The sequence below is a fragment of the Cebus imitator genome, unplaced genomic scaffold (genome assembly GCF_001604975.1).
Source record: "Cebus imitator isolate Cc_AM_T3 unplaced genomic scaffold, Cebus_imitator-1.0 Scaffold74, whole genome shotgun sequence".
Lineage (NCBI taxonomy): Eukaryota > Metazoa > Chordata > Mammalia > Primates > Cebidae > Cebus > Cebus imitator.
The window spans coordinates 919,116-931,254 of NW_016107389.1; the positions used below are offsets into that span (position 1 = coordinate 919,116).

Here is a 12,139-nt window from a genome sequence, read left to right on the forward strand (position 1 = left end):
CTCCCAAGACACATATTTCTCCTATGTGGTTTGCAACTGTAACCTGACAAACTGCCAAAGACAAAGCTTCTATTCTAAGAGTGTTACTGATTCTCTCGTTGCTATTCAATTAGATTTTGCATTTAAAAGAGAAATTCCCTTGTGTTTCTTATAATGATGCACCTGCTCCTTGGGAGATTTCCTCTTTTGACAAGAAATGACTTAAATCTGGCAAGAAAAACAGCTCCAGGCTTTTTGTGATAATATCAAAGATCATTTGTTTGTATTAGATGTTTGCGTGGGTTTCCCCTAAGAGCAGTAAAGAACAGCTACAATTTCTTCCAAAACAATAGCACACACAAAGTTTCTTGGCTTGCACTTCTACTGTACACCTGCACCAGAACAACTGTCTGGTATTAGCAAAGTTGTGACAGAGTAGACAGAGAAATGCATTTGCTTTAGTCACTTCCTTTTGAATGTCAACAAATGGTAACCGTCAAATTAATGAATGCAGCATCATTTCAAATTTACAATCTGTAACCTTTCTTGATGAAATGCTTGGTACGGAGAAAATGAAATTTATATTCAAAATTATGCCACTTCTTTTCAAAATCCCATGCTATATTTTAACTGACATGACTAAACACGATCCTTAAGAGAAGCACCATCTTTTACTTTCTGATTCCAGACCTGTTAATGCATACATATTTAGTTACGGGTAATCCTCAGTTAATACTCCCTTTCCAGAGAGACTTCCGCGATCAGTACCAAAACACTGCACCTTTCAAATAGTCTTAAGAACTCCTTAAAGGTGCCTCCTTGTACTCTAACCATGCTGAATGTAATTTAACATTGAGATGCATCAGAATCAGCCAATATACTTTCTCTCCCAGATGTGTGCACATTAGCATACTGCTTTCCTACACCTTGTTCTTTGCCTTTTAAATTTTCAATATGTACAAATGAAATACAGATTTCAACCCATTCCCAACTGGGATATCTGCTCCATAAAAGAAAAATAGGGTTTTCCCTTCCTGCAGATTCAGCAACGAAAGTAGTGCTTAAAAATTACGTGTTTAGAGTGACACCTTGGAGAACTGACATAGTCTGCACACATGTAATCCTCATAAACCTCCCCAGACAGCCCTTATTTCATTTTGCAAACTGCACCCTGGCCAGGCTCCACCGCACGTGGTGTGTGGCGAGACCGTCCTGCAGCAGTTCTCCCGTCCACCGGGCTCTTTGATGGGCACTTGTCAGTAACAGCCAAGAGGAATGGGACCCTGCCTCCAGCAAGTGAAAAGGAGCACCGACAGTAATGCTTCCTTAATTAACTTTCCCAAGGAAAGCAACGTTCCCACAGGAAAAAAACAACACGGTTCTCCCTTCCTAGCGGTCCATTGAAAATGAGCAACAATGCTGTTGCCTTTTTGTTTCCTAAGACTTTCTTCGCTGCAAGCAGTAGCGTGTTCCTCAAAGAATGCTAGTATTTCCTGTGGAAACTGTATGGCTGCCAGTAATGGCTCATAATTTTCCCTCTTTTCTTTTCATAAAAATGAAATAAACAAAACGTGGCCTTTGACAACAGCCAAAATTGGGTTCACCCCACTTACCACCTGCAGATGAAAGTCATCGCCAAGAAAGAAGGCCAAGAGAGTAACATTCCCTGCTGAAATTGAAGCGGACCAGCCTGGGACGCAGGACAGCACTGGAGGGAGGCTGGTGGAGCCCGGGCTGCACAAGGCAGCAGGAGTGCCGGTGCTGATGGGCGCGGGGCTCCCCTTGGGCGGCGGCAACACCACACGTCCCTCTCCTGCAGCTATTATTACCGTTGTTAGTACCGTCGCTATTGCTATCACTTCGCCCCTCCTTACCTCAGCTCTTCCGAGCCGCGGCACTGCCCATCCCTCCCTGCGATGCGATCCCGGGTGGCAGCAAGAATAAGAACTACACGAAGCGGGCAAATGAAAAGAACAATCCTTTGGAAACCAAGGCGGGGGTTGTTTCCCTCTCTCCCCAGGAAAGCAGCCGCTGCCGCCACCACTGTTACTATAGAGACCTCCCCCCAAACCGTTTCTGCAGAGACTCGCGGCACAAAGGGGGCCCAGGGCTTGGGGAGCTGGGGCGACACCCGCCGGGGTCGCCTGGTGCAAACTTGGAAAGGCTGAGCCGCCCGCCCCCCGTCCCCCGCCTCCCCGCGGCGTCCGCCCGGGACCTGGACTCACCCGGGACGCCCGGCGCGCCGGCGGCTCCGGAGCGCGAAGGGACTGACGGACCGACAGACGGACCGCGGCGGCGGGAGCAGAACAGCCTCGCAGAGAACTGGCGGGCGCGGAGGCGCTGCCGCGGCCCCGCTACGTCACAATGCGGCCCGGCCGCGGGCGCAGCTCCCCGGGCCCCCCAACGGGCGCGCGCGGGCGGGGACAGCCTGGGCGGCCGCGGCCCGGAGCCGGCGCGGGGGAACGCGAAATGCAGCGCGGGCGCCCGGCCGGGGACGGGGGCGCGGCCAGCACTGCCGCTGCGGAGGCTGGCGGGGCCGCCGCGCCCTCAAGCTGCGCTGCGCTGCGCCCCTGCGGCCGCCCCCCGGCCAGCGAGCCCAGCTTGGCCTGACTGACAGCGACCCTCCCCGCGGCGCCCCGGCCCGGCCTGGCCCACGCCCCTCCCTCGCCGCTTCCTCACCAGGGATTCCCCGGCCCGCCCGCCAGCTCCTGTCCACGAACCTGCTCTTTCTTCACCTTTGGCTCTTTCACCTCGACTGCCGTTGCTTTTCCCCAACTGGGGCTCTCCTCTCCTCCCCGCCTACTTTTTGTCCCCGCTTCCCACTTTTCTCCTCCTGTCGCCCTCCCTTGCTTCGCGGTCTCTCCCCCTGGAAATCGCCCCCTCACTGTGTCCAAGCGTCAACCGCTGCCACCTCATTGGTCCCCAGACTATTTCAGGGTTCCAGCTTAAACCGGGGAAAGAGACTCGGGGAGGCGGGGAGCGGAAGGTGGGCATGGCCCTGGGAAACTCGTGTCTGAGAAGCCTTTTGGCAGAGCGTTTTGCGTTGGCACGGAGTCTCCAACGCCCAGCCCTCCCCCCGAAGCTCGCCCACCCTTGAGGACGTGGCCAAGGAGAGAATGGCAAGGGTGGCTTTGCCTGCCTGGAATGTTCTGTGCTCAAGTGTGGGTGGATGGAGATGTTGGGCTGAAATAAAGACTTTTTAATCCAACGACGTGTCAATGTACTAATGGCACTACAGTAACGTTAACTTTTATTGTCTCTTAATTGTGGAGGGATTGGGGCTGGGAGGCTGCTGGATGAGGCGTCAGCAACGCCTGCAGTGGTGACTGCTTCTTTCCTTATTTCCGAAATGAAATCAGGCGGAGTGGAAGCATTGATGGTAACCTTGGCTCACAACTGTCTCGCTGTTGCCCTCTGGAAAGCTTTAAATGGTCTTTGAGAAATCTCTTTCCCAGGCGAGATGACTCGGAGAAGTTCACTCAGCAAAGCCACTGAGGACCACACTCTTGTTCCAGGGTATGGCTGCTTACCTGACGCTGCCCCAGAGAAAAGGTCGAGGAAGTTAGTCTTGGTCAGTTTAGAGGCACCCTCGTTCCCTTGTCAGTTCTAGAGGACAAGAACGGCGCCAAGATCCTAGGACACCTGGCACTATCTGGGTACTGGCAAGGGGGTTGTGTGATCTTGTTACAATAAAAAAAAAAAAAAAAAAAAGGAAGGATCTGGTTGTTTAAAGCTGGGGTTTCCTGGGTAACTAGCCTAGGACTGCCCAGAGTCTTTGTGGAGTCCACAGGCTGCTCTGTACTAGGAGGACATAGCCGGAGTCATGCTTGCCCTGGACCTGTTCGGACCAGGACCCTCATTGAAATGAGGAATACCTTGCATGCCAGCAGAGGACATTTCACATGTGTCTAATTCCATTTCCTACTGCAAACCTAAATTTCTTTCTCGGCTTTTGACATAAACAGCCAAGAGCATGTCCTGTGGTGTTGTAATTTGTTTATTGTAATTTATCGTGTGTAAGACTTCAATACATACATGGAAAGTGGCTTCACAATTTTAAAAATACACATTATCCCCCAGTAGAAAATATAAAATTGAATGACATCATGTGGCACTAAAAATACTTGAAAATATTGGGTTTAATTTGTTCACATCTGGTTAAAATAAAACTGCCTGTTTTTTTCCTAGTGTAAACTTTGAGAAAAGCACATCTTGCTTTCATCCAGTAGATATAGATGGGATTGGTGTCACTCTTGACATGATCTGCAGAGAACATACTTCATTTCCATTCTCTTAAATATTTTGATACCCTGTTTTTTGAAAATCAGATTTTAATCATTTATTGAAGAATTGTACATAGCCGTCTCCTTCCAACTGTCCTAAATATTCATTAGCTCTGACAACAAGCCAGGTGTTAATTCGTATAAATAATTTGACAAGAAGGGGCCTGATCGTGCTGTAGGCACAGAAAGTGGGTTGTCCTGGGAAATAAAGCTTCCAATTTTTGCATTGCCAAGGGAATAGCATGCCACAGTGTAAAACAGCAATCTTTTGAGTTGTTGTTTCGGATATTTTCCTCTATTTTTTCTAGTTCTTTTGTTATGTTTCTCCTGTTTCTAACATGTTTTTGATTACATATTTAGCATTGTTTCCATGTGATTGTTTTTACTGTGTGATTTAAATCTTGCTTATATACACTTTCCCACATAGGCTGTGTGTTTGCTTTCCTTTGGACTGTTTATTGGTTTGATTCTCCTGTGCATACCCTTGCCAAATCCACTACAAATTGACATATCAAAGTGTGGAAGTGGTCCTCCTGTTGCTTCTTACTGACAACCAGTTCCTGCATTCGGTTTTCTAATCAAGCAGCTGCCTCTATGGGCCAGTGATTCCCAAGTCATGGCTTAGCAGCACAACCACTGGGCCATTTACCCATTTTTAGGATACCGCACCCATGCCTGCCACAGCGTAGGGTATACTTTTCTTAAAGCACTTAGGATACTTCTGCTTCTTTGTCTGTTTCTTATCCCCTTCTATTCAATTGTCAGTTCCCATCATGATGACAAGGAGTACATATTACTCATATTTGGATCCTTACTTAACACTGAACACATTTTTATACTCAAGAGTTAGCTACTGAAAGTAATTAGTACAAAAATGCATTTCACTGTATATCATCTGCCAAAGAGCTGCCAGTAATTTGTTCATTTAATTGTTACAATTAAACATCTGCCTCTCCTATCCTTTTACCCAATTTCTATAAATATATCTTTATTGTGCTACAAAAATTGGATAAAACTGCCATAACACTATTGAGATCAAATAGAGAAAAAGTTCCTTATTTTTTCTATTTTTAGTTTAGATTTGACTTAACCATCCAAATCTGTGGTAACAGCTCAGATTTTTAAATTCTCATTGATGAGTCTGGGTCATTCAGATTCTAGCTGGGAACTATAATTGGCCAAGTCAGGCTGTCCTTTTATTCTGGAGCCGAGTTTGTTTTATTTGCTTGGCTCTCCCTGTATAATATAATTATAAGTTATTTATATCAAGAATCAGAATAAATATTTATGCAAATTTGGTGTTATCAGTCAGGATAGGTTAGGTTGTGCTGTGGTAACAAAGGATCCCGCAACAACAACCCCAAACATCCATAGATTAATAAAAATATATTCCTTGCTCTCACTATAGGACAGTTGCACATGGGCTGCATCTTTGCTTCATGTCTTTCTCACTTTAGGACTCCAGCCCAAGCCAGGTATAGGTGGCCTGCAGTCTCAACACTTTGGGAGACCATGGCAGGAGGATACTTTGAGGCCAGGAGTTTGGGGTTACAGTGAACTATGATTGCATTACTGTACTCCAGCTTATGAGACAGGGTGAGACCTCATCCACTCACCCCCTGCCCCAAGAAAAAGATTGCAGCCCAGTGGGGGAGCCACTAACAACAATATTGCTGGCAATTTTAGTCAGGAAAATACGTCTCTAGAGTATTTTTCTTAGGAATTAAATGCTTTGGCTCCAAAGTTACACAAATCACTTCTGCTCACAACTCATCGGCCAGAACTAATTGTGTGACTCCACCAAATCACAAGAGGACAAAGGAGAACAATTCTTACAATATTAGAATAATCCTAGAATATTTGGTAATAATTAGCATATTTGGTAGATAATCCTTAGAATATTTGGTAAATAATATGAGGAAGTATGAACATTTACACTTCACTGTAGATATTATAATACATGAGAAAATTTTCTGGGTATTTACATAAAAGCCAGAGAGCTTAAGTATAAAAATGGATGCTGAAGAGAGGTATGAATTTTACAGCAGTTTTAATTTCTGAAATAACTGCAGAGAAAAAGGAGTAAAGAACTGTGGACTTTGATGAAGAATGATTAGGAACCCAGTTTTTGAACATTTTTGAGTTTTACAAAGAAAGAAATCATTATAGAAAAACCTGGAGTTACCTAATTTTCTGGCAGGTTTTAGGACATGCTCACATTTTCTCCCCACCTCCTCTTCCCTGAATGTACCTCCCTTCTTTTCTTCTTTAGTCCAGGGTTCATCTTTGTTGCCATGTGTGTATTTGTGTGCTCAAGCTGGGTGTGACTAACAATTTGACATTCCTCACCTGATCTGTTTTTTGTGATTGCTTTTCACTTTTGAAAAGTCATTTTTTTCCTTCAGTATTTCTTTTTTTCTCTCTTCTTGGGTCAAGTGTTAGTATTTTGCATCTTCTTAGCAACTCTGATAGTTGTAATGGCAGAGGAAGATGAAATACAAATCTGGAAGTTTAGCTCCTTATAATATAACAGCATTAATAAAAGATTTGTTGTAGAAGAAATCTGAGGTATTGTTAATCTGATTCCTTGAGATTATCCTGAGATTCCTATTAATCCTATTACTCTGTTTTACCCTTTCCTACACATCATTCATCAGCAGCTTTGTTGTTAGTATTTCGAATAGAAACTATTAGACATGTGCAAAAACATAATCAGATAAATGAGTGTCTTGCCATGTGTTATGAGGCATTTTGGGGCAAAAATATAGAAAGACTATCCATAAGGGACTAAAGCGTTTTCTGAGAATCGTGTGATTTGCCCCTGTGTTTATCTTCCATAATGAGTTACCATCAGCAGGCACAATCAATCTGTATAGCTGCTGGAATATAGACAGAAACTATGAATTCCAAACTCCATTCAGGCAGGCAATGTATAGGCTTCATGACTGGATTTAACTACTCTTACTTTAACCCAACAGCTGGAATTTGGCAGGTTAGCACTGAGGCTGACTTGGGCTCACTCTTCACCTAGGCCCTGAGAGACTCTGCCTGTCCTCACTCAGCTTCATCTGAAAGCCTTCAATTTTGATTTAAAAGTGGTATTTCTACAGCTACTTGAGCCCCGAGTGGACTGGTTGCTTTTCTCAGGGATTCTACCCACATTGTCTTCAACAGGTCGCTTTTTCCTGGGTATTTTTCCTGGAAAGCCTTTGCCCTCCCAAGGTGGCTTGTAGTTTTCAGGTGTATTTGAATGACTCCTCTTGGGTCACATCACATCTCCCTATCTGTCTACTGTTGCCTCCAGTCTGAATCAGGTTTCTAGTGACTGTGGTAAAATCTACCTGAGCCTGGTGCTTCCAGAAAACAGTGATGACTGAGAAATCCCTCAGCCTTTTTGTGTTCCAGGAAATAGCTCACCCCAAAGAGCCACCCTTGCCCATGAGACCTAAATAAAACTTTCAGCTCACTCTTTCTCACAACCCTCATAAGATTCAGAGATGACTCTCTTGTTTACCTACGACAGGCCAAACACAGACTTTCCCCTTTTTGCCTGGATGTGCTGATAAGACCAGACACAGACGCTTCGACTTCCCATTCTCTATCTTATGAATGATTAGCTGAGATTAAAACTGTTTGTCCCTCTGAAACTTGCTAGACACAAAGATAAACGTTTCCTCTTCAGCTAACTGACCTAGACTTTCCCTGTTTACAAAACGACCCAAAAAATAAACCATCTCCCACCTGTAACTTGTCTATTCTTCCCTATAAAAATCTAAGGGAAAATTAACCTGCAGAAACATTCTGATATTCAGATTTAGGGTGTTCTATTACAAGAGCATGAATAAAATTAATGTTCTCTGGTTCTTTTCTTTGACACCATCCTTTCCCCCTTTGTATTCTACTATTTCTTTTTTTCATCTTCGTTAATAACTACTTTAGTCACTGATGTAAATTAATATCACGGATCTGTTATTCAACCGAAAAGTGGTTATTTTAATAACTGAGGAGTGTTTAAAACCCTTAAAACTGTACAGACTTATTGAATTTTTTTTTTAGGTTTGTTTTCTCTACTGGTGAAATAAATAGCACTCCTACATCAGAGTATTCATCTTGACGATAAATGAATATGCCATACCCTTGCTGAATGGGCACCACATTCATTTTCATAACATGACATATGTGTAGAGCAATATCTTAGTTATTCAATATGCAGGCAGGTCCTCTAGTGGATGCTACAGCATAGAATTAATAAACAAAGGCTTCCAAATAGTAATTTGCCTACTGGGTTTACTACTTTTCAACTTGGGCAATAGAAAAGAGAAATATTTTCTAAGATGCAGGCCTAGAATAGGTGCTTTCAACAACTGGTATATCTCACAGATCAAAGACCATGTAAGGGGATGGGGAGAAGGGGATGAGAGAGATCCCTAGGGAGGGGCACCTATAGTTTCCTTGCCAGAATGATTCCCTGATTATAGGCCCACATGCATAAAACCAGACATCATATGGGGCAGTCTGACCCTGACTGGGGATTTCCATTTTCAGCGGGAAAAAAATGAGAAAGTTCATTTAAAACAGAAAAACTGGGAAGTCTTATAAAATTCATATTCTGTAAATATGGAGTATTCTTAGGCAATTAAACACTATAGATTTCACACGTGTGCATAAACACAGATTAAATCTCTAACTGAAGGTTTTGATATTTGAAATAAATTTGATTAGGTTGTTTAAAAAGGAATGCAGCTCAGCTGAGTGTGGTTAAATGATCTGAAGAGAAATGCAGGTCAACTTCCGAACACTATGCCACATGCATGTGGACCTGCCATGGTTGCAGACTGTGAAATCAACGAAAATGCATTCCACTGATTATTTATCAATTGTAACAGCATTATATTTTTAATTGCTTCTGAGCCTAGAGGTAACTATTAAGTCTCCTTTCTTCATTTGATAATAATTTTACTGTAGCATATAATCTGTGCTTTGATATTACCTTGATTTAATCCACTGATATAGTTAGATTCAGAATTTCTGTTTCTTTATAATACAAGTAATTTATCTCTTTACTCACCTATTCTATGTGAGAGTAAGGACATGCATTTGGAAATAATTAGATCAGTTTATGGATGATGCACATGGCTATGAAATGGAAAAGGGGGATTTAGATCCAGTGGGGATTAGAGCTATAACTGACTTTAGTCTCTGGCTTTATCTTTAAGCAGCTTTTAGTGAGTTAATAGAACAGAAACTTGTTCTCTTTGGATAAACCCCACAAAGACATTAGAATCATTACCTCTAAGTAGCAGCAGAAAGCTGTCAGTGAATGGAATACTTAAGTAATTATAATCACCACTGTTCTAAACCAGAATAAATCCCAATTCCAAACAACTTTTGGGAAGAAAGACTAGTTCTGAAAATGAAGTAAGGTTTTCAGTCTTCTTAAATATGACTATCTTGTGAATTTTACTTTCTTCCTCAAATCTGTAGCTTCCAGTACCCAATTCCCTGGACTTGGGACATATGGTCATCTTCGGAAGAAAAACAAGAAAAATGTTAACTACATATTGTATTAGACAAAAAAAAAAAATAGCCTATGGCTGATTTTTTAAAAGTTCCTTGTAAATCATGGGGAGGTTTTTAAAGGTGGTTTGTAGGAACAGAAAAGGAAGTAATTATTGATGGAATAAATGCTTTTAAATTCAAAGTCCAATCTACCCCTACAGTATAGAGGATTTAAGCATATTAACCCAAAGGTCACATCCCAGCTTTACTTCTTATTTTGGGTTCAAACCCTAGATTTACTTTTTATTTTATCTCCAGTTATTTATTTATTTGTTCATTCATTTATTGAGAAAGAGTCTCACTCTGTTGTCCTGGCTGGAGTGCAGAGGCATGATCTCAGCTCACTGCAACCTCTGCCTCCTGGGTTCAAGTGAGTCTTGTCTTTCAGTCTCCTAAGCAGTTGGGATTACAGGTGTACACCACCATGCCCAGCTAATTTTTATATTTTTAGTAGAGGCAAGGTTTCGCTATGTTGGTCAGGCTGGTCTTGAACACCTGGCCTCAAGTGATCTGCCTACCTCAGCCTCCCAAAGTGCTGGGATTACAGAGATGAGGCACCATACCTGGCCCTACTTTATCTTTAACATTATTTAAGGTGACCAGGCCTTAGTTCCCTCAGCTACGGAATGGGATGCTAATAGTCTCTATTTCAAAAGACTATGAGACTTAAATAAGCTAATATTTTTTTAAAATCACAATTAAATATATTAAAATAATTACTGTTAAGTAAGTAAACTCTGTAATGTCTATGGAGTATGGGTGAATCCATTGGCAATATGGACCCTGAAGCTGAGTGCTGGCTAGCTGGCTATAAATATCTTTATTTCTCCACTTGTATCATGGCATTAAATAGAACTTGAATTATTTGCCACTTAAGCCATAATAATAGAACATCTTATATTCTTATGTGGTAAGTGTATAGTTTTCCACAACCTTACTTGTATTACAGTCACAGTATGTGAAATGTTATTTGGAAAATCTTTTAGTTCATGTTTATTGCCATTGGTTCTCTGGCAGTTTAAGGTATTTTAATATTTAGATCTTTTCGTTTGATACTAAACTTTGGTTTGTAAACAGCATTAACATTCTACCCAGACCTCCAAAGATGATTTGACTCATAACTCAAGAATAGACATTGAAGAAGAATTTTCAAAAATAAACATCTGTAATGAGAGGGGCATCATTAGTATTTTAAAGTCTGGACCAATTTTAATATGATTTTGAAATGTTTGTCATTAATTTGTTATCAGTGGAAAAACACAGTTCTTGAAAAAATACAAAGTACTTTGTCATGCATTTATTCAGCAAATATTCTTGGGCACCTGCTATGTACTGGATACTGTGATAATTGTTTAGGATCTGTTGAGGTGAACAGAACAGACACAACAGACTGCCCTTATGAACAGTCAATAAACGTGTATATTTCAGTGTTGCCAAGTGGATGAAGACAAAAACCAGATAGCTAGGGAGAAAATAAAGAGAGGCTCTAATACACTGTTGGGCAGTTAGGGAAGACTTCTGAGTTTTGAGGAACCAGAAGAAGTTAATGATGTGAATAGTGAATAGAGGAATGTTCCAGGTAGGGGAAGTAGCTTGTACTGCTGAGTGTCCATCCAACAACCACCTAGAAGCCAAAAATGTGTGCAAAGTGATTCCCAAATAATTAAATGATTAAGGAGGCTTTAAAGAGGCTCATGTGCAATGTACGCCTTGGACTGGCACACACGCATACAAAAACAAAACCAATCATCACTACCACTACCATTAACCATAGATGCAGAAGACACAAGTGGAAATGTTGTCATGTTAAAGTGCTTATAAAGCCTTGGTGTGATCAGTGTCACCACATACCGCTCATCCCCAGAAAGCAGGTCTAAAGAGAAAGTAGAAATTACTAGGGCATCCTCTCTGGTGAAAGGATCAATCACTGCTATTAGAAATGTGTAGCCAAGGTAAGAAGGAGATTAATTGTTCCAAAGCCTTGGAGAATTGAGACTAGAACATAAAATAAATGTAAGAGCAATTCAGGTGTAGCAGAAATCATGAAGGTGATAAAAAGTCTATGAGAATCACATATAACCAGGTAGATACTTTTTAAAAAGTCATTATCTAATACAGAATTTAAGAATTATGAGCTGTAAATTTTTTTTTTTTTTTTTTTTTTTGAGACGGAGTTTCACTCATGTTACCCAGGCTGGAGTGCAATGGCGCGATCTCGGCTCACCGCAACCTCCGACTCCTGGGCTCAGGCAATTCTCCTGCCTCAGCCTCCTGAGTAGCTGGGATTACAGGCACACACCACCATGCCCAGCTAATTT

At 42.1% G+C, this 12,139-nt stretch overlaps 1 protein-coding gene across 6 annotated transcripts in view; it reads right to left on the reverse strand.

Annotated features, from left to right (window-relative positions):
- Window positions 1–2,947, reverse strand: part of LOC108306777 (synuclein alpha interacting protein) — a 154,295-nt gene extending 151,348 nt beyond the window's left edge. For 2 of the 6 annotated variants that reach the window (XM_037739725.1, XM_017531857.2), the window contains exons 1-2: window positions 2,700–2,774; window positions 2,205–2,319 (exon numbers count right to left, since the gene is read on the reverse strand). The gene's annotated coding sequence lies outside the window, so the exon portion shown is untranslated. Of the gene's footprint in view, window positions 1–1,592; window positions 1,799–1,853; window positions 2,023–2,204; window positions 2,320–2,699; window positions 2,798–2,864 lie in introns of those variants that run through there. The other 4 variants (XM_017531852.2, XM_017531855.2, XM_017531854.2 and 1 more) reach the window with 4 other exon arrangements.
- Between the last annotated feature and the right edge of the window lie 9,192 nt (window positions 2,948–12,139).